We start from the raw sequence: 24,012 nt of genomic DNA on the forward strand, positions 1-24,012 counted from the left end.
TCCTTGGCAATGCTCTAAAATCAGCTTGGACCAACCTGATCTACCTGCTGATGGCAGAGGGTGGATAAAATTAAATTCCCTTTGACCCCAAAATATTCCATGATTCCGTGATAAAACTTGGAGATGGATGTGAACCTTCACCTACAGAATATACAAGAGCAGGGATGATCCTGAGCAGGTGCCTTGTGGAGGTTTTGGGTGGTCAATTCTATGTGCAGTAGAAAATGAGCCATTTCTGCTCTTTTAAACCATGAAGTCAAATATTCTTTTCATGGTACTGCTTTCAATCGTGCTGTAAAAATAGTTTTTTATGGTTCTTGAATGGAGTTTATATCTGAACATATCTAGCATGAAGGATTGCTTGAAGGAGGAAAAAAATATTTCTGGCTCCCTCTTTTTAAGGGCTGGGCTTAGGGAATTCCAGGAGATCTCTTTTTGCAGAATTTCTGGTTTATTCTGTGGGTTACTCTGGCCATTAATCAAGAAGAAGAAATACATAAATTAAAATGTGGGATTTTGTTTTTTAAAATTGTATTAAGGCATTTCTACAGTCTGTGTTTAGACACACACAGAGCTATGTTGTGAAGGATCCAGGCACAACCAGTGAGTTTTGGCATCAATTTAGAGGATAATGCCATGGAGACTTCCAAAGATGTTCCAAGTCAAAGGAATGGCTGGGCACAAGTGGTTTAGTGGGATTCCCAGCAGGACCAGTCCAATCTCCAGTTGTGAAGATTTTAAATTTTAATCCTCCATTAGTAACTTTGGTTCCACAGCTGGAAGTTTTATTGAAAGGATTGTAGGAGCAAATTGCTTGAAATGGAAGGATTTAGGATGGGTGCAGGGAATGAAGATAGAGATGATGAGAGGATCAAGAAGAAGATGAGTTTATTAAAACTCAGAATATAATAGCAGAGGTACAAAAATTACATTACTGAGCATAATGGGGAATTAAAACATTCCAGATGTTGCAAACTATGATGAACTATGGGAAAAAATAGATCTGAAGGATTGAGGCAACGTGAGGACAGCCAGTCACTGTAGCTGCAAACATGATTTTAATATCTCAGGAAAGGCACAAGGGAACAGGTATGTTGTTTGCTTTTATTTTTAGCTGTGGTCCCATTAGAAATTATGTGCAACACTTGTATTCTAATAAAAATGTAAAATTTACTGTATTTTTCCCCCTGTGATTGATTTTTGCCTATTCAGGAGAAAGTTATTGCAGACTTGAACTCTGGGGATTGCAGCTTTATGGAAGCAGCAGTGTGAAGCTGATAAATAAATACAAAAAGAAGAACAATGGTAATTCTCCTGGCTGTTCTTTGATAAGATCAAAAGAATTCTCAGAAATTTGGGTGCCTTCATGTAGTGGAAATCATAATGGTGCTGCACAGGATCTAAAATGGTGATAACAGCTGTGGCAGAAATAACTAGGCATGTGTGAAAGTGTGATAAGTGTGAAATTTGAACTAGATACAGGAAAAAGGTTGGGAAAAAGCACCCCAAATCTAGACTTGGGGAAGTCCTGTGAATTTCCTTATTACCCTTGGTATCTTCCAGAATTAAATGACAAATATTATGTTTATTAGTTGATTCCCTATCAGGATGGTCTGTTTATTTCTTAAATTGAGCTGTTGCCCAGCACATCAAATTGGGATGTGCTAAAGCTTGTTTATTGTGTATTTTGGAAAGATTAATTTTCTGACAAAAAGTCTCCTTTTGACATATAAAAAGGAGAGCATCAACATCAAGGCTTTACATTCTGGAAGTCTTTATCAGCTCACTTGGGGGCCTGTGGGAGGTGGATAAAAACAGTCTCAGAAATGTGTAATTTGGCAGATATAATTGGTGAAAGGCATTATTTAATCAGAATTTTAGTTAGGCTTTTAGATAGTTGGTTGGGCCAGGAGCTGCAGTCAGATTTTCCTCTGGGTACATCTGGCTTTTTTGTCTGCCTGCACCAACCAAAGTGAAGAGCTTTATATCCCAATTCATAACTTTTCATAGCAGCAAAGTGTTAAAATTCGAATTGCCAGGCAGGTACAGCTAAGCCTGGCCTGGTTTTGCTGCCCCTGGGTGATGGGAAGAGCCCTCATCCCTGGGGACAAACCTGTGGCATCTTCTATCTGCCAGTCAACACTCAGGTTTCAGGGACAAAATAAATAATTGATTTACATCAGGTAAAAGCTTGGAGTGAATGTGAATGTGTGGCAGAGACAGCCAGGGAAGTGGTGTGAAACAAAGAGTGGAGGAGATTGAAGATAAAGATAAACCTTGAATAAACAAGCTCTGCAGATGTGATCTTTCCCTGCAAGGAGATAAAATTTCCAAATTTCGGACAAAAAATGTCCAAATCATTAAAATAATTTGAATTGATAACTGATAACTCCAGATAATCATCTGTGATGCCAAAGACATGTCACTTCTCATTTCATATCTCAGTTTCTGGAAGGTTTCATAATCCTAATTAGTCCATGCGGTGTCCCAGGTCTCTTTGGGAGCTCTTTATATCACCACAACATCCCACAAGGAATAATTTCCAGGTTGTTGTTTATGGAGAGTAAAAAAATAACAGATGGAACAGCATTTGAAGATTTTCAAGCATCTTCTCTTTTTTCCTCCCCCTCCCTTTCAATTATATGTTTGTAAAAAATGGAATCCCACATTGTCACCACCTGACAAGGAGGATGTGAATGGAAAGTTCTTGTTATGTGAAATAAAATTGTGTAATGTTTGGAGAAACTGTTGTATCATGAGACAGAAAACAAACTTCTAGAATGGCAAGCATGATTTTGGAAGTTTCTATGAATTGGTTCTTCAGCCATCTGAATCATTTTAATACAATAATTCTTTAAAAACAAGATTTTCTCTGCTGTACAATTTCTTTTGCATTTCAGACTGAAAATGCCTGCCAGGAAAAAAAAAAAAAAAAAAAAGCAGCCCTGCAAATAATTGTAACTTAGTTTTTAGTACAGTTTGGTTTGATTATAACTTGCCTATGTGAACCCTACCAGAATACAAAAAATAATCAGTAATTCCAGCACCTGAAGAGAACCTGCAAGAAATATAGGGATGGACTTTGTACAAAAGCCTGGAGTGACAGGACAAAGAGGAATGCCAGGGGACAGGGATAGGTGGGGTATGGGGAGGAAATCCTTGGCTGTGAGGATGAGGATTCCTGTAATGGAATTCCCAGAGCAGCTGTGGCTGCCCCTGGATCCCTGCGAGTGTCCAAGGCCGGGCTGGAAGGGCTTGGAGCAGCCTGGGATGGTGGAAGGTGTCCTTACCACGGCTCTAAGGTCCCTTCCAGCCCACGCAATCTCTGCCATCCTCACTCGTTTTCCTCTCTCCTATACAGTAGAGGGCGATCTTGTATTAAAAATTTAGATTTTACCCCCATCGAAGCCTTTCCCTTACGAATTGTTGGGAAAAGAATGAAGGTTTTTATCTCTAGAAACATACGGGATCGGATGTCTGTATTATTCTGTGTAAATGTTATCTCTGTTAGAGATACTCGCAGTAACTATCAGGTTTTGCACCACACAGCAACGTTGCTCTGTGGAAAGTGAGAATTATTGAAGTAAAACCATTATGGTACTAATGGACCAAATAATAGAACTCACTGTGCAAGAACACTGCAAAAAGTCTGATGTGTTAACTAATATTCAAGAATTCTATTGAAATTAATTTTTTTTCCTCGATTTAAGAAAAATGTTATCTGGTTTAGTGTGTTACATGAAGGCTGAGGAAATAACACGCTAAATGTATTTTGTGTTTATTTCAGTCCGGGAAGTGTCTGCCCTCCATCCGTGCACGGGAGGATGTCTGGCTGCAAATCGAGGTGTTCCGGTGCTCAGGTGGGGAGCCCTGTTTACACAGACTGTTCTTATCAGCGTGGACAGTCTGCCTGAGCTAAAGCTCAAAGATTATTGCTTCAGTTACTCAAACACAACAGATATGAAGCACGTGACTGGGTAGAGATTTGATATTGTATTCTTTGGTGGTAGAGTTTTTAAAGTGGTTTTTAATAATTTTATTTTGTGTAACAGTTTGTGTCCCTGACATGTCACCTGGAGTGCTAAAGCATTTGGTCCCTGTGAAGGAGAAGCACTGAACTATTGCAGATGGCCTGGCTTGATAAACTTCTTTGTCAATTAATCTGTTGCAAATGCCCTCAGTCTTCTGAATGGGTTTTCCTCTCGCAGCCCTGTGATAGTTCCCGATGGCTCCAGGATGGAACAATCCTGGGCAGTAAAGAGATTGAGATAATGACGGTCCATGGTGACAGCAGGGCTGGCAGAGCCAGCCTGGGGGAAGAAAGACACGTACTTGCCAATAGAAATACCTCCATCCTTTGGGAATTGTAGCTTGGGAATCAAAGCTGACCTCATAGACAAGAATGATGGAGAACAAGCTTTTGATTTATGACTGGATGAAGCTCAAAGTCTGCCCTTCTGATCCTTCTTTACAACACACCTTTTGTATTTTATATGAGCTCTTTCACTTTATTCTCAGAATGTTATCTCCTGGGGTATCATTTTTAAGTCTTTCAGTGTTGTAATAGTTCACTCATCTCCTTCATAGTGGTTAGTTTTTGTTTTTTTAATGAAGCTAAAATCCCCTTTTAGTATCACAAGTAAACTGTCATTTATATTTAACATGAGTGATCAGCTGCTTCGCTTTTTTTTATTCTTTTTTTTTTTTTTTCCTCCTGAGTCTTATGAAAGTTAAACCCATATTTACCTTCTAGACCACAGCTAGGGAATTCCATTTGCATTCACTGGTGCCTTGGTCGCCTCAAGTACTTACTTGCACTTGATTATAAAAAAAAAAAAAATTGCATTTTTTGTACAGGAATTTATGGGTCAGATCCTTGGTAAATGTTGAGCTCTGCTGATTTTAATAAGCTGTGCTGCTTTTCATCACCAAGCTCTAATTAAGGCATGAGGTGATTGTAACACTGTGTCCCTCTCCTGGGAATTCTGCTCTCTGCTACCTGCTCACTTTCCCTTAGAGGCTTAAAGCAGAACTGTGAATTCTTGAAAAGGTTCAGAAATATGAATCTGGTTCTAAATCTTCTGAGCTTGTTCTTGTGCAAATCCATTGTTCCTATTTCCCAAATCCTTGCTGTGACCAGTTATAGAAAGGGCATAAAAAGCATTTAAGGACTGTGACAGCACAAGATCAAGTGCAGCTCTCTGCAGAGGAACGTTCTGTGCATCAGCTCTGTGGTATCTGCATTTGGGGTGTTTGTATTTCCATATATCTGTCAGTCTGTCTGTCATCTGCCTCCCTGTCCCCCTGACTTATGTGGCTGTTGATAAATCCCCTCCGTTGGTGATTCAAAGGATGTGACCTCATCAGTTTGTCTTTGCAACCACAAAGGTTTGGTTGTAACGTGGCATTCCATCCTATTACTCTGGTTTACACCAAATTCAGCAGCTTGTGGCCTGCAGATACTCAGGATAAAGAGCAGAAAGAGACTGACCTTGACAACCTCATTTCTCATTCCTTTCTTGTTATAGGTAATATAGCTGAAAATGTGGTTTTAATTATAGTACTAATGAAAACTGAAAATCCAGACAGACACTTGACAAACTCTGGTACGCTTTATATTACATTTGTGCTAACTACAAAGTATCCAGCTGGGTGTAACATTATATCTCTTTTCCTTGAGCATCCGCCTGACTTAAGCTGTATAATTAATGTGTACTTTGGCTGCAGGTCAGCTTACAGTTGGTTTTTTAGAATTTTTACATTTTTTAAGATGTTGTAATGAAACGAATATGTTTATTACCTCTGTGCCTGCATTCCCCAGAGGGATTTAATACCTGTGGAGGAGCACTGGCTGGGAGAACTTGAATAAAATGCCTCTGCCAGCTGAGCCTGATGCATCAGAAGCCTGCTTTCAAAAGTGGGTGTTAGAAACAGAACCAAAGAATGTCATGTCCACAGATGTGTTTAACTTTGATTCACCTCCTTTGTATGGTTTGTTGATTTTAAGTTATGACACCAATACACAATTGCCCAAAGTAGAATTTGTGAAGGGATTTATTTCTTTTCTTCTCTCTTTGGAAAGAACTTTGTTTTCAGAACTCACCAACGAGAAACTGATGTTCTCAGCTAGAGCCAGAAACACTAAAATCAGGTTCCCTGCCAAGCTCCACCAGTGCACCTTCATCCTGACCTGTCTTAACTCTGCTGTTCCAGTCAGGCATTGACTGCACCAGCATGTGCATGTAATCGTGTTAAATAAAATCCCCATTTTCATGATATGGACAAATGCTCTCTTGGGACTGCACTGAAATTAGCTTTGAACAATTTTATTCTGATGTCAGGCAAAGCTGAAATTGGGTTACAAATGATAAAAATCTGAATACTTGTGTTACACTGCTGTTCTCATGGACCTGCTGTGGAACCAGAAATTTTTCTTAACAAAAGTATTAGTGTGTTTCTCGTGCCAAACTTCTAAAAAACATTTCTGACATAAAAGGAAATAGCTGCAGCACAACCAGGCTCACAGCAGGGACCACAAGGTGTTACTTGTAGAAATGAATGCATAATGATTTTCAAATGAACTTTTCTGGCATGTTCCTGTGGCCAGTAATGTGGTTTGATGTTTGTGTGAGTGCACAAAGCTCATATCTCCATAACCTATCTGCAGCTGTGCTCTAAACTTGTTTGGGGATACAGATCATCTGAGGCAAGCTTGATTTTTCTCTAACAGCTTCAAATTGTTTCTGCTTTCTGCCAGACATGGATGTAAAAAAATAAAAGCTTCTTATGAAAAATTATTCATGAGCAGCTTTGCTAATGTTTAACTGAGTTTTGAAAGACAATCTGAGTCCAACTGGTCAAAAGGTCTCCCCAAAAGACTGTAGCAACAGGTGATTGTTTTTAAAAACTGCCTTTCTAAAAAGGATTGCTGGGTAGAGTCCCTTAAAGGTAGTAATTTGTTCTGGAAGAAATTTTGGAAGACATGATGCTAGAGAGATACATTTCCTTTGTTCAGAGGAGGGTAGGGATTTTGGAATTAGCCATCCTCTCCTGCATTTGTTTCAAAAACACTGACAAGCCTTGCATGGGCTCATGCTCTGTCAGACTAAGAGCACAGTCAGACACAACTTCTGCTCCAAGGGCCTGTGGTCTGCAGAGGCACCATGGACAAATCCCAGCCCAGCTTCTCCCACAGCTCCACTGGTTTTCACAGGGTCTGCTGAGTGCCCATTTGGCACAAGGGAGATGCACTGGCAGCAATTAAAGGCATTTCCCATCTCAAAGAGGAAATAACACCTGGTCTCCAGTTAGCAAACAGCTCAAAAATGAATTAAGCCAGATGTTGCTGAGCCCTTGGTATTGACACACATGGCAGTGCAGCCTTTAAAGTGTCCCTCCTGTGGCCTCTAGTTATAGTGAGATCTTATTTCCCTCCTATAAACATCATGGAGAGTGATTAAGCAACAGTACCCCATTTATATCCCAGGTTATGCCAAGAAAAGTTCATGGCTGTGCTGTTTGTTGAGTGGCAGTGTAATGGGTGGGTAATGTTGTAACACTTATTTGTTATTCCATAAACTGTGCTAAACAGACCTATAGGACAGAAATACCTGGAAGAGTTTTATGTTTAATATTGTGCATTATTAGTCTTTGGCTTATTTTCTCCCTGTGTTAACTTGGAATCTATTTCTCCTTCACCTTAACTATTCTACTGATCAGTAGAATTACTACCATGAGTAATGCTCTGTTAGGTAACACTACCTGGGGATGGAGGTGCTGCTTTTGTAGCCTTTCCCCCAAGAAGCCAGTGCCTATAAGTGATAAATCCTCATCAGTGGGTGTGTTAAATGGCTCTGGTGTGAAAAGAAGCAGGAGCTGCATTTCCTGCAGATGGAAATATTGTCCATTGCCCCAATGGAATCTTCAGTGATAAGTGTTTTGCATTGGTGTATTATCATTCCAGGATAAAGCTGTTCTGGAAACATGGGGAAAAGTGTTAAATTTTCTGATTTGCCCATTCATCCATAAAGGTATTGTGGTGTTATGCTTGTCACATGCTGTGTTTGGTTTGGATTAGTTGTGGTTTTTTTAAGGTGCAAATAGAAGGAGGGTCAGCATGACAAATACCTTCCAGTTGAAGTGTTGGTTTGTTGACACTGACAAGGTGTCTGTGCATGGAATCTACCAGGGCACTTTCTCAGATGGAGCAATGTTTATCATTTAACATTTCCAAGGAAGGGCTGGAGGAAAGCTGAGAGAGTTTTCTTTGATGGAAACAATATCAGAAAGCAGTTAGACCTGTCAGGAGTAAAACCAAAAACCTACATTCTGTACTTGTGCCACAGCTGCCTAGGAAATGATGTGCACCTATACATGTTTTCTACTTAGATCTCTGATTTATTTGAGCTTGCAGATCTGTGGAAGCAGATTTTTAAATCTACTGCTGTTTGTTTGTGGTTTGATGGGTTCCCTGTTGGTATGGGGCTCTGTGTGTGTGCATGCACTGGCATGTGCCTGTCTCCCTGTGTGTGTGCTCAGCTGAAGTGGGGATGCTGGGGCTGCTGACTGGCAGATGCACTCAGTTGCTCCATCCCCTGACAGCAGCTTCCCTCTCAGATAACACCCTTTATCTGCAGATATCAACAGCTACTCACAAATGGACTCACAGAGCGGAGGCAGGATGCAGTTCCAGTTAAATTGGAAATCACAGTTTGGGCAGCCAGACAGCTCCTTTTGACCACACAACTGAAGGGGATTAAAAATTGGAATTACCCCAAAATTCCCAACTGGCTGCACGTTCCACGTTATAGAGAAAAACATCAGAGGGAAAATCCTTAAGGAATTTACAGGCTACATTACCAAGTGTAGTATTTTGTACCAAATGCCATATTAGCTTGAGCCTAGAATTTTCTCTTGATCCAATTTGTGCAGGTTGTTCTGTCTTAATTCACATTAATTAATAATCATACAATACTTGAAAGATGATCATGTGGAGAAGGGCACTGAGCACATTCAGCTCTAGAGCTGTAACTTCAGGGGACAGAAACATAATGTTCCCTAAATAGAACCCTGGTCAAGAGAATATATATACACATACATTATATATGTGTGTACATATATATACACACACATATATGTACTTTGTTTTTGAGCTGGCCCTTTTGTGTTTTGGAGCTGGAAGATAAAAAGGTTCTCAAAACATCAATGTATGGAAATATAGTCATGAATAATGGATTTAAAGATAGGACTTGGCACTAAACACTAACCATAGTTCTAATGAGTTTATAAAAAAACTTTAAAACCAATTTGACCTTTTTAAAATTTAGGGAAAAGAGGTACTATACAGTAATAATATTTTGTCTGTGGGAACCAGATCACATAAATTGTGAGATCCATTCTTCCAGCTGTGAAGTGCAGTGTATTTCTGATGTATTTCTGATTCTTGGAATGATGCTGGATGTGGTGGCCTGAGCTGTGTGTGGAATAGTTGTGCTGCAGCCCATGGGCTGGTTTGTACCTTGGATGCAGAGTTTTTATGATGGCCAATACTCTGAAACTCGTTCAGGCAATAAATTTACTTGCCTTTGAGTTTACAAGGCAATAAACAGTTGAGGCCTTTGACCTCAACATTTACCAAATACATTTGCAGCAGTTGTGTTTATTGACAACTATTTATAGGGAAGTATTTTATATGGAATTTCACATGTGAAAGAGAACAGCTTAATTTTGCAGCTTGTATTCTTTCTGATTTCCATCTTCACTTCCTGTCTCCTTGACTTTAATAGCTGGAGTTGCAGGTTAAAATACTCAGCTATTGACAAAACAGTTAATTTAAAGTTTTGTGACAGATTTTTAGATTTTTGTATTTGTATTTTGGATGACTGAGATGAAGGTATGATACATTTTGCAAGGCATTATAGAAGTTTATGTTAAATACTCTCAGTTATCTTAATAGCTGTTTACTAACTTGGAAACATTTCCCATGGTTAAATGGGAGATTGTCATGCCTGAAATAACTGGAAAGCAGAAAGGTAACAGCACTTTCATTCCTCCCTGAGACTGTCAGCTGAGTTCAGACCAGATACACCTGAGTAACTGTTCCCAAAACAATCTTGGCTTTTGGAGTTGTCACTTTTAAAATTTCATTGGCACTAGCCCAAGCAAATGCTTGAGTTAATGTTTAATTTCAGGCCCAGAGCATGGGACTTCAGTGTGACTTAAAGATAATGCTCAAGTTGCTTGCTGGAAAGCAGCCAGCACATTTTTTATCTCACAGCATCATGTCTGTAAGATACCTATTGCAATCCTGTGAACCCTGATTGCTTGAGTTCTTCCAGAAAAATAATTTTAGATCCTGTGGAATTACAGCCACACATATCTAAATAGCTCACCAGATTCCTGCCCCCTGTAAGTTGCTTCATGCCAGTTTGCACCAGTTGAGGATTTGCTGCAGTTTTGATCAGGAATTCTTTGTGCTTTTGTGTAATTGGGCTTTTTTTCCCCTTCCTGCTGAGGTTTTTAACATTAGTATCTGCAGGCCAAGTGCAGCAACATTTTGAAATCTATTAGAAAAATCTTATTTAACCAGATGGTCAGACTCTCAGGTGGGTTACACAAAATATGTTTAGAAAGTAGTGTCTTAAGCTTCAATAAATCACCCTAAATGGGTCCACAGTAGATTGTCATCCAATGTTGATTTTCATTCATGTGACATAAAAAAAATGGGCTGATTCTCTGGAGAGGGTCTGTCCACACAGGAAGAAGTCCATAAACAAGATGTTTTATGTATTTGGTGTGTTGAGTGTTTAAAGGGGTAAGAAATACAATTTATCAGTGCAGCCTCAGCTGGCTTTGTGAATTATGTTTACAGCCCATATCCCAGATTGACACCCTGGAGATCTGTGGAAATAATAGGAAATATCACTGGCTCACACTGAGGTGGTGACAAGTTGGAGTTCTGGAGCAGGACAGCACTTTCTTGTCACCTCTGTGTCTGCTTGATGAGGTGGCAGTGCCACTGGGCTGGAGCTGAAGCCCTCTGACAGGATGGTGTGGGGGGAATCCCATTGCTCTGCTGGGCTGGGCTTGGGTGAGCCCCAGAACCCTCCCAAGGAAATCCCACCCTGAGAAGGGCAGAGGAGGAATGGGGACCCTCAGCCTGTAGGGAAGCTTTGTTAGCACCAAATGTGAGCCACAGAAATCAAATGACAAAGGGGAGGGACATGGCATGAGCAGGCTGTGACAGTGTGGAGGGCAGCCCCAGGCCTGCCAGCACAACTGTGTGAGCAGCAAGCCAAGAGATGCTGTTCCTGCTGCTCAAAGACCTTTCACACATCACTCACTGCTGGGACCTTCTTGTAAATCCTTCCCCATGGGACCTTATTCCTGCCCAGAGCAGTGAACATGAAGAAAAGGAGGAATCTTGTGCTTACCTGAGCTGACTTACAACTTAAAATCAAATTAATTTGATTTAATTTCAGTCCATTTGATAGTGGGGAGGCACAGATTAGTGGTTTACATGTTTAGCTAGCAGCATCTGCCTTCACTGTCCATGTGTGCCTCAGCCATCATCCTCCACAAAAATGCTCATTTCTAAAAAGTTCATTTCTATTTTATTTATAAGAAATAAGTGCATTAATTTTAAAATTAATTTTACATTTCTCATTAGCTTAACTTTAAACCACTCCTTTATCTACTTTCTCCTCCTTTGTATTTAAAGCACATTCCTTTTTTCCTTTGCAAATATCTGTCCTAAAGCATTAGATTTTCACATCCTGGGTGAAGGAGTCATTTTGGAGGCCAGTGGAAAGAAATCTTCCCAAATAAAGCCACAGAACCTGAAGGAATTACAGCATCATTCCTAGATTCCACTGGCTGCCCTGTGAAAGAAATCACAAAGATTCTGCTCTTTGTGGTCCACAAGGATTTGCTCAGAAAAATAATAATAAGCAAACTTAAAATGCATCAGAGTATTCATGATCATAATTTGCTGTTTACTTTTCTGATAAAACATGTAGATTTTTGGATTTTATGTTGAAAATGTCTACTTTTGTGGCAATTTTTGACTAAATCACAGATGACATTTTATGCTGAATTTTTTTTTGAATATTCTTAGCATTTTATTGGTTAAAATTCATTATTTTGTACTAGAAATGTCTACCTTTCCTTGACATTTTCAGCAAGGGGAAAAGCACTATTTTGTCATCTTTAATAAACATCTAATATTTTCCTGCTATTCAGTACTTTTTGGCTTTTATATTTTCATTGCAACCCAAAATTTGGGGGGATGAGGGAAGAGCTAGGTACTCAAATAGCTGGAAGAGAACAGACAAAAAAAAAAAAAAAAAAAAAAAAGCACTATTGAGATTTCCTTTGGGAAGCTTCCCTTGCTGACTGGAGTTGAATCCCAGCTGCCAGGGGGTGTTTGCTGGGTGCTGTTGGTGCTGCAGAGAAACTGCAGCCCTGGAAGGTGCCTGAGCTCACAGGATCCTGCCAGCCTGTCATGGGTTTCACACTGATATTCCCTTTCTTTTCCAGGATAACTGGCCACCAGGAGTCACTGCAAGGTCTAACACTTGCCTACTAATCCGTATTATTTATCCTTAAAATCAAGACACCTTATTCTTAAATTTTTATTTCAAATCTCAATTGACATCCCCAGAAGAGCTGAGATGCTTTGAGTGCATCTTGCACTGATCTCTGTTACAATTTTTTACCTGTTTTTCTTAACAACACTCCTCTCACTCTACTAGAAATGCTTTAATCAAAAAGACTCTGTGCAAATCAAACAAACAACCCACAAACAAACCAAAGGTTTGTCCATTCTCATTGTGAGCCCAAGCAGGCTTTGGTCAAACACCTGAAATCTGACATGAAAGTTCTTCTGATATCCAATTAAGATCTTTTGACATCCCTATAATTTTTTCCCAAATCTGGCCAAGCTGTATGACTCTCCAAAGATTTTAGTTCACAGATGTTCAGTTGAGACTTTTTAGGGTTTGGCAGCCAAATTCTCTGAAGTTTTCATCTCATAATTCTTTTTATTTGCTTCTAGTGCTGTCTTTCAAGTACATACTCAAGATAAATAATAGGAAGAAGCATGTGTTAGAAATTCCAATGGAGAAAATGGGAGGGAAGTAGGAAGTAGAGGTATCAGGAAACAACAAATGATCTGAGTGGAGGCTTTTAATTCTGTTCTTACATATCTATTGTGAAGACACTTTTTTTTTATCCAATATGATGTACTTGGATGCTTTGCCAAAAGGACCCTAGGAATGCCTGTGAGGAAATGGATAATTCCATATCAAATGTGAAGTTTAAGGCCATGTACAGGATGAAGCCTGGGGCTGCATGTAAAGTGGAAAAATAGAAAGAAGTTGAACAACTGCTTGGTTTTGAAATCAGTGAGCATCTCTACAGACAGCTTTCTCCTGGACAGCTCTAATTCTTTCCTCACAATGAATATAGTGATGGGTTGGTGGAAAAGAATTGTGCATGATCATGTGATGGGGACCTGACATAAAAAAAAGGACTGAATTAAGTTTGTGGCATTTCCTATCTTTTGGATTCTTGGCATTGCATTGCCACTGTTATTTTTATTTTAAGACAGTGTTTGGGTGTCATAAGTAAAAGCAATGCCTTCAAAGCCTGTATTCCATCCTTAGCTCCAGAGAAGCATCCCTAATCATTGCCCAAATTAGCCTAGAGGGGCTTGTTTGTCAGACTTTCAGTCAGTGACAAATTGTTCACAGCAGCATTGTAGAAAACAAACCTCATGCCAAGTTTGCAAATGATCCTCCAAGAGCTTGGGACAGTCACTTCCACTCTCAAAAACCATTTCCATGCAGAACTCAGGAAGTGAGATGTACAGTAACATAGCTGGGATGTCTGTGTGGATTTGAGAGGCTTTCTTCTGGAAACTGCATTTGGATTTAATGCTTGAAATGTTATGAAAGACCACATCCCATTTTCCTTGCAGTAAAAGAGCCCAGCCCCTTTGTCAGTGTAATGGGAGCACTAATGAGGGTCCTGGCTCAGGGCTGCCATCTGTAAAAGAGTTAAACATATTCTGATTGTTGTTATATCATTAAGGGCATACTTAACCCCACCGACTTAATGAGGAACATACAGCCTTGAAGGTAATCACATACATAAGTGCTCTGCTGAAAAGGGATTGATTTAAACCTGATACAACTCTGTAACTCATCCTGTTCACCAAGCACCCATTCAAATTCTGTGCTTAACTACAGGGTGGGTGTACATCTTGTGGATGTGCCTTTGAGCAGCAGCAATGTGCAGCTGAGCTGCTTCTCCCAGAGCTGTAGCAGCAAAGCATGGCTGAAAAAAACACCTGCAGAGTTCCTGATCACAGGGTTGCTCAGCTGTGATCCACAGGCTGCAGTAGTGCTCACCCAGAGGATCAAACCAGTTTGCAGCTTGCTCCTTCTTTTCAGGTAGCAACTCAGGAGCACAGAAAGCATGCAGTGCTCACCCAGAGTTGTTTGGATAGTGAAAACCCCAAAATCATGACTCCTGTTCTCCTTGTGGGGTTCCTGGACTTGCATTCCATGAGGTGCATGCTGCCAGATGTGAGTTCCAGGGAAGAATATCAGCAAGGTGTAGGGAGCCATGTCTGGAGCAGTTCCTCTGGCTTGCAGCCTGCACCTTCCCAACCCTCCCTCTGAAACCCAGGTGACGACTGGGAACAGCCTCACCAAACAGATACAGCACACTTTTGTGACTTTTGTTTTTTCCCAGGGAATGCTGTGATTCTTAGAGGCTTTTCTGCATGTGTGGAACGCTGAGAGACCCTGGGAAGTGCCATTCCTGCTATTTGTGCACCCCAAATCTTGTAGGGAAAGGTCAGGAAAAATGATCCATCCAGCCAGAATGTCTGAATACTACTCACCTGGTTTGCTTCCTTGCCAACTTGGGACTTGCTTTACCTATATTTTTCCTGTCAGTTTTGTGTTTATATAAGTTTTTTCTATAATTTTGAAATAATTATTGTCCTTTTTAAAATAGTGTCTCAGAACAAAGGTATGACATTTTCTTTCTGTCTGTTAATTCAAGGGTAGCAAGCACAGTGTTGCTCTGTGTGTTGTATCACAAAGCAGAGACACATTTGGCCAGCAGACTATGAATCCTCATGGGAAGTGGCACAAGGGTTTTCCAAACCTCAGAATTTTATGTTGAAAATAATTGCATGGAAGGTAATAGTCCCCCAGAATGGACTAATAGCCTGTCAGGTTTCACATTTCCTTGAGTCACTTTTGAATTCATAAAATATTCTGAAATACTCTGATCCAAATTTGGTGCTCAAAAATGTCAGCTTCGTGTGGGATGAAGCTTTTCACTCCAAGGTTTTATCTGAGGATTCCTGTTTACCTTTGTCTTTAGGATTGCTGGAGACAACCAGGTGAGTCAGTTTGTGTTTACTGTCAGTAGAAACTCTGTGAAAGCCCTAATGAGGCTGTTGGTGCTGTAAGTGTCCAGCTGCTAAAATACAGATGTTGTCCAACTAAACTGGATTGATCCAGATCCAGAATGGTATTTCCCTGGCAAGGTTTAGCATTCTTAATGCAAAGTGAACTCTCATAGCAGGGCCTCTTATACTGTAGGGTTTGTATTTTAATGAGGTAGATATTTAATCAATTTTAGGGTATACTGGTATCTGCCTTTTGCACATGTTTCAAATAACAATGAAATTTATCCCCAGATGAAGTAATTGAGGCATAGCCTGATTTCAGAAGGGTGCACAGCCCTTACTGCAGTGTAATTCTAAGAGATTGGGGATCAATCAAAATGTTTTAAAATTAAGAGTTTTCTGCAGCTGGGACACTCCCAAGTTGAGCTACTTTGGTTTCAGTTTATAGCTCAACTTTTTTTCCCCCAAGTCAAATGGTTTATTGTACCCAGGATTTTTTAACTGTCACATCTGAAAATGAAAAGTATCTTTAAAAACCCTGATATCCTGTAGAGATCTAAACCCATATTGAGCTGTGTGACCCAAACATAGCCTGAACTTTAATGGCAAGAAGCTTAAAATTAAAATCCAGGTCCACATTTCACATGAGTTCCTATCCTTGTATGTCAGAATTTGAACACAATATTCAGCTGAAATACCTTGGAATTTGCCTTTGCTTAACTGCTCTCACATGAGTTACAGCTCTGGCAATTGTTTATTGCCTCTAAGCATGATTTTGGTGATTATTTAGAAAATAACCCTTATCCTTGTGGTGGTTCATACCACACCATTTGGTTTCTATCTTATCTGGAAATATTGGAATATTTGAAATCCAGATATGGATTGTTGGGCCAGAACCATGGCCAGATTTTCAGAGGGTTGCTTTACAAATCCTTTTACTTCTGTAGTGCATTTTCAAACTTTCTCTGTAGAACTGTATTACTAAGTTTTCCTCTTACCCCTGGTTTCTGACACATTTTCTTGCAGCAACACACATTTTTGGGCTGGGAACTATTCATTCTGGGAATAAACCAGGATGAATTTAGCCATCAAGGTCTCATCCAGGACCCATGGAGTACAGTGGAGGTATCTCATTGCTGAGCAGAGCTTTATAAATGGTTGAAGAACAGGATGATCAACTCACCAAGAGTAAAAATTAAGACAAATTGCATTTAACTGTAGTTAAACAGTTCATTTAACTGTGTCTCACAATGACATAGGTGGTTTCTGTGCTGGATTCTGAACTGTATAGTTGACAATTTACTTGGAATCTTTCTGCTTACAAAGGTTTTCATCTGATTGAATGTTGAGTCTTAAATATTCCTAGAAGGGTTTCATGGGAAAATTTCAGGGAGGGTCATTACAGGACTGAGTCCTGCAGTATGGATCCTGTAACACATATACAAATGAAACTATATTGAAAGAATTTCATTGAACAGGAAAGCATAGGTTAGTTTTAATGCTATTTTCAATGATTTAGAGCAAAACAATTAAAATGTTTCAGTGAGGGTTTTTTTTTTTTTGCAAGTTTTTACATGATTTTCTATTAAAATTTGCTTTCCCATTTGAAAGAATTTACTTGGCATCCTTCCTATTAATTCAAACTGCTGTGAAACAGTGTTTTAGCAGGAAAATCTTAAAGCAAGCCATGTGCCATATTTTCCAGAATTCCATCTCCTTCAGAGTGTATTGCTGAGTGGAGTTGTTAGATGTAGAATGAACATTTTCAAAATTCCTTCAATAAGCATTTGTTTGAGGATGCTGTGTGCAATTCAGAGATAAATTATAAATTATATCTTTAGATCTTGATTAGCAGCAAGCATAAATATCAGGTTCTGTAATGGGACATAGCAGCTGGCAGCTAGCATGACACTCAGTGCTTATCACTATTTCTTCCTCTCCCTGGAGTTATTATTTATTTAGTTTTTCTCCCTCACCTGCCTCTTACTCAGCCCACAATGTCCCACACAGGTTACACCATGGAGCAGGTGGGAGCCAGGTAGTAAAGAGATGAAATGGGGTCACTCCTCTCTGGATACTTTCACTAAACCTTCCAGCTCCAATGCACTGCTGGCTGGAGTTTAGAAGGACTTTCTAAGAACAAAATTCTCTTATAGAATATTATTTGCAGAGTAAATTATGTTGTAGTTAAGTGAAGAAAAACTCCAAACCACAACAAATTATTTAGCAAAAGAAATATTTGGAAAAGTGACCTCAATTGTTCCCTTTTGTGCAGCATTAATGGGGAAAGGTAAAAATGTGAAATATCTGACAGAAGCTACTGACCCCATACACGGGGAACACAAGGGTTGGAGACACAGTTTTAGAACAGGAGATTCTCTGTGTTTTGTCTTTTCTATCAATAAATGAAAATAGAAGTTTGTGGTTAGAATATGGCTTTAAGTGCATAGATAAGAGCCCAAACAAATACTAGCACTCCTCCATTCCTGAGGGAAGTTGGTGGCCTGCCCATAGAATTTGCTGATAAAGTCCCATCTGTTAAAACAAAGTTCTGCAACACAAGTAATAAATTTCAGGCAAAGACCATGAGAGGTTATATTTGCATGACAGTGTTTGCTGAGCTTTATTTTAAACCAGAAAAAGCATGTGAAACTGAAATAAAGATTATAATATTAGCTTTAAGTTAGCTTTACACTTTTGGAGGGCAAATGAGAAATCCTGCTCCACTTTATTTCCCTGGTAAACAGTGTGGCATGATAAACTGTGAGCAGAGTAAAGTCATAAGGAAAACTCTGCTTCACAAATGACATACGTAGAAAAACAGCAGATGTCTGATGAAGTAAAGACCCAACTCATTGCCAAGTCTTTGGAAAACAAAATTAATTTCCCTTCCTCTTTGATAATGATGATGTAATGTAGTTAATAGGAAGAGCCTGCCATGCTCATGGAGTTATTAAAGAAGAAATGTTCGACATGCAGCAGGTCAGAAATATGGGTTTGCTTACCAGAGCCTTTTCCATGAGAGCATTTCTAGATGTGGAGGGAAAAGAAGAATTATATTCATGTGGAATGTTGGTTTATGTCTTATTTGAAGCATAAAATACATGTAATGAAACAAAACTTGAGAACATCCTCTTAAGAAGTTCAGAATTCTAGTGATGCATGCAAAGAAGAAAATTAGGCAGCTTTTCCTGTTGAGATATTACTGCAAGGAAATAAAATAGTTTTCTAGAGTGAAATTAAAAAATAAAAGATTTACCCTCTGATTTTCCCTAATAAGGGTTAAACCAAGTTAAGATGGTTTTTAAAACATCTCATCAGGCACATCAACAAAATAGATTTGGTTTTAACAAAACAGTGTCGGAAATAGATGTGATTGTTTATTTGCAATATCCTTTTTTAGTCGCTAGATGTCCCTGCCTGCTGGGAGGAACCGGGGGTGAGGTACCTGGGAAACAAAACAGGTGAAGCTCAAACCAAGCTGGGCAGAATCCTTGTGGGTTTGGGATCATGGATGGTTTAGGCTGGAAAAGCTCTGTAAAATCATCTTATTAACCCAGCACATCCAAGGTCACCATCCCCAGCTGCCACACAGGGAGCTGTCCTGATTAGGGACATTTTTGATCTTTGTGTGCACTTAAATGGTAGGAGAGGTAGTGCTGGAATGTATTTTTACCAGAGACACAGGATGAAAATTGGATTTGTTCATGAAAACTTTTGAGGAGCTATTTACTGGAATGGTTGAAACAATCAAGCTTGGTTTGGCACAGCCTTGGTGACTCAATCTCCTCCCCAGTGATTAAAAAATACAAAATGCTTTAAACTGTAACCATAAAGGTGCTATTTAAAATTGGAGTTTAATTGCTAAGACATGAGAATAAGTACAGTGCACATATTTATATATACAGGCATGTGTGTGTATGTGTAAATATCTGAGAGAGATCCCTACATCCCTGGGGCTGGTGTTTGTTTTAACAATGTCCATGGCAGCAAGCTCAACAATTAAGTTTTATATCATACAGCAAATTTCACATTGTGTGACATGACTCCAAGTAGCCCCTAATTAACCAGAAAGCCAATGTTGAAAATTTGCATCTACTTCTGAAATTTCTCCCTTTCAGTACAAAATGCACACATTTTGGTGAATCTGACTGCTGAACTCCACCCTGGTGTGAACAGACACAATGCTGGAGTCTTGTTCTCATGCAGGTTGTAGAATTGGCTTTTGTCTTTCCAGTAACAACCCTTTTGCTGCAGATGGAAGCCAGGACTCACTTTGTGGAAGGTCAGCTCCAAGGAGAGCTGGGACAGATGTTGTTCCCATGTCAGGACAGCTTTGGGCTTTAAATATTTGACAGTTGAGTGCAGATCACGAGTACAGAAAGCAGAGCAAAACACTGCAGAAGTGATTGTGGTTTCCAATTAACAAGTGAAAAATTGTGCCAGAGTTGAGTGTAAAATACCAAACATAACTCTCCAGAGAAAAAGCACATGTGACTGAAACAGTTCCCTTCAGCTGAAATGTGGGCATGGGGACTGCTAAACTGCTTTTATTGTAGAGTTTTATTTTTTGCATATATGGCTAAAAGTTTATGGGCATTTACTTTAGCTTTAGTCTGCCCTGTTCCCGATTTGACTTGCCACAGCTTGTTGTAAAAATAAAATTATTTTGGGTTTTTTGAATACCTACAAAATTGTTACGGTTATTAAAACACACACAAGCTGATAGACTGCATGTTTATTAAGCCTGGATACTTGTCCCTTTGGAGCCCACCTGCCAGTGAATATTTTCCTCCAAAAGAGTCAGTTAAAGTTCAACAAGTTAATTTTGCAGTGGGTAAGTCATGCAGAGATGAGACCTGCTAAAGTGCCATCAAAATGTTGAGAGCATTCATAGTTTGCTTCACTAAGCTGAGTTTCAGGAGTGAATTTTATTGATGTTACAGACTCAAGGAAGTTCCTTGTCCTGGAAAGCTGCTTTCCTGCCCATGGAATTCCCAATTCTTTTAGGAAATGAAAATCTGAAGGTTCTTTGTCATGTACCTGATGAGTTCAAACCACTCTCTGTCCACCCACTTCCCCTCCCACAAATACTCGGTGGGTAAAAGAATTCCAAAGAATCATTTCTGTTGTGCTGTATTTGTTTAGATTAGGGAATCCAGGGTTATCCAGCTGAACAAGGCTCTTAAAATAAAATGGATCCTTTGAAATTCTTGCATTTAGTTCATATTTGTTCTAATTTCAGCTGGATAACTATTTTTTTTTTATTGTGCTAATGGGCTGTTATGCATATGTGGAAGCCATTTACTGTATGCCCTAGGTGGAAACAGACTCATATTTCATCTCTGAATATTTAACAGTTAATAAGGTAACCACCTGCTTTTAAACTTATTCCAAAATATCTGAATGGCCTTTACTGCTCATTGTGAACAGCAAGATTATTTTTGATCTCCTGTAATGGAACAAATAACCAAACCAATTGAAACACTAATTAAAAAATTTAAATAATTCTAGCCCTTCTATTTTTCACTAGTTCAGACCACTTTATAATATTATAAGTCACTTAGAAGGATTTCTGTAGCTTCAAAAGCCAAGGCTGCACATAGTGAAAGTTTGTCCTTCTCACCATGACACAGTGAAACCAGAGAGTGTGGAGAGGGGTGAGGGCAGGTGCTGAGCTCTGCCTGTTCCCTTCAGCCCTCACCAAAGCTGTCTGGAGCATTCCTGCTGAAACCTCAAACCAGGAGAAACAATTCCCTGCATCTGTTCCACTTTGCCCCCAAATTTTGTCATGGCTCATGAACCTGCATCTGGGGAGGATGGAATTGGCAGGGAGGCATTGCAAATGTGGCTGTGAGCCATGTACTTACTCCTCACTTTGGAGCTGGCTGCTCAGGGCTTCAAACAGCTTGAGCAGTCTCATTTTCTGGGATTGGCATGGCTGAGGAACAGGATTAGGCTGGAGTGGTGGTTTATGTGGGGGAAGTGTTACCTTAATGCAGCATTTCCTGTTCCTTTTGGTTTTGTTTGATTTTGATGATGACTGTACAGGACAAGAACATGATTAATACCATATTATCAAGCTCTGAGATGCCAACCTTCTTCAGGCAGTGCCAGCAAGGCTGGGGATTACTGAGCTAAGTTTTCCTTCTGGGAATAGTCATCCTATTGCCATTCCCCAGTGCAGTCAGCTGCCAGGTTAACACTCTGTTGGCTGTTTCAGTGCTTCTTTTCTGGTGATTGTTAAAACCCCCATACTTCTTTCCAGTTTCAAAGCATGGCAGTGAATGGATTGTGTAAATGTGGGGAGCAGAAGGAGAGAGGACTGGCTTTGGTTTGCTCTTTATTGGATGGGATTGAGCAATGCATTTTTCCCTATGGAAAGGAAGGTTTAAAGTGGGCTTGGATAGGAAGGTGAAAGTGCTTGTGGCTGGCTTGGGTATAGAAAATGTTCTACTGCCTGGCAGCTCTATTTTCTGGGCAACAAACCTCATTTTAATATCAGCTACCACAGATGATACTCTCTCTCTCCCATAGAGACCAGAACTATGCAGGTGGCAGTAGGCTTCTGGATCAGTTTTCTTTAGGCCATTTCATCCCTAGAAAATAAGGATAAGAACTTGAACTCCCTCTACACCCTTCCAGTAGCTAAAGAAGGATAACTTACGAAAGAGCTGGAGAAGGACTTTGGACAAGGGCCTGTGTGACAGGACATGGGGACAATGGATTCCTATTGGGATTTTGGGAAGGAATTGTTGTCTATGAGGGTGGAGAGGCTCTGGCATAAGTTGCACAGAGCAGCTGTGGCTGCCACTGAATCCCTGGAAGTGTCCAAGGCCAGGTTGAACATGGCTTGGAGCAACCTGGGACAGTGGAAGGTGTTCCTGCCCATGGCAGAAGTTTGGAGCAAGATAGTATTTAAAGTCCCTTCCAACCCAGACCAATCTGTGATTCCATGAATTTAAGAGTATTTTGTGGATAGCTGGTGTGATAGCAAGGAAACAACCTGTGAAAAAGAGGAAAGAAGTGTGGGAAAGAAGTTGTCCTACAGCTCTTGGTGCCATCTGGAGGTTCTTTGATGCCAAGGCTCCAAGTCCAAATGGGCTACAATGCCAAAGCCAGCTGGGGAGTGAGGCAAGCATTTATCTCTGAGGCTGGGTCATCACATGGATGCAACACAGCCTTTTGCCTGATCAGAGATGGTAGAAAGTGCTGCTCACAGATGTTGCTGTGAGAGAGCTCAGCATCATAAGGAGAAAGAAAACTTCCAGAACAGGGATTCTCTGGTAATCCATGAGCACGTGTCCTCTCTCTGAAGGAACTGCAGCTCTCCTTGGAGCCTTTCCCTCTGCCCACAAGCCTAACCTCTGTCCTGCTGAGCTTAGCCCCAGCCAGCTCCTGCTCTTCCACGTGCTAATCTTGGCCAGACACTGGGACAACCGAGTGTCTGTTGTGCTATCCTGGGCTGTAAACAATAGGCAGAGCCACGTGTCATCTCCAGGCTCTCTGATCCAAACAGTGGCAGGAGTGCCTGTGCTCTGCTGGGAGCACTTTTGTGGAGTGCTCGGCATGCGAGGGGGACAAAGGCAGCTGGGTCTGCCAAATATCCCCAGCACAGACGAGGCTCAGACACGTGTGCTGGACAAAAGCAGAGCAATAGTGGCAGAAGGATCAGTACAAGCAGCTTGAGTCGTTACAGTCACTGGTTTTCCTTCTTGTGATGCAGAGAATAGAGAAATGTGTTTTTAGGAGGATGGTCCCCCATTGGGGGAGCTGGTGGATGTCAGGAAAGGGTGATAACAGGGAGGGACTGTCAGGGTCATTGATGATGTTAGCAGAAAAAGACTGTTCTGTTGTTCAAACTTGCACTTTTTGTGTAAAACTCAGGATTTTTGTAAAGAAAATAATTTCTGTGATCTCAGAGTTTGCTCTCCACTTCTGGACTGAACCAGGGCTTTTGTAAAGGAGATGAGTTATTTCAACTCCTGGGTCATATTGAGCCTTTTTACCCTTAAAATGAAAAAGATTAAAATCTGGGTTTTGTACAGCAGAGGTTACTAAAACAAGGAGAAAACTCAGTTCTTTTCCTGGGTTTTGAAAGAAATCTGATATGTAATATTGAGGAATTTATTTCACCTCTGTGCCTTTCTTTAACCATCTGTAAAATGGGAGTGATACTGGCTCTGTTATGTCAGGTGTCTTAGGAAGTGTAGGACAAACGAGCCAGGGAATAAGCCAGATGCTGATTGTATTGGAGGATCTTTCAAAACCTTGAATCTGACAAATCCTAACTGCACATGAATCTCTCATTTTCCTTTGCTCTCTGTACAGAATAATTTGAAGAAGTTCTGGGCTGTGACAGTGGTGAGACCCTGGCACAGGTTGTCCAGAGAAGTTGTGGCTGCTCCGTCCCAAAAATATTCCAGGCTGGGTTGGACAGGTCTTGGAGCAACCTGGTCTAGTGAAAGGTGTCCCTGCTCATGGCAGGGGGGTTGGAATGGAATGAGATTTAAAGTTGTGTCCAATGCAAATCATTCTGGGATTCTGTAAATCTGAAATTCTGTTTTTATAAGCTTTACCAGTAA

The sequence above is a fragment of the Erithacus rubecula genome (assembly GCF_903797595.1).
Source record: "Erithacus rubecula genome assembly, chromosome: 6".
Taxonomy (NCBI): domain Eukaryota; kingdom Metazoa; phylum Chordata; class Aves; order Passeriformes; family Muscicapidae; genus Erithacus; species Erithacus rubecula.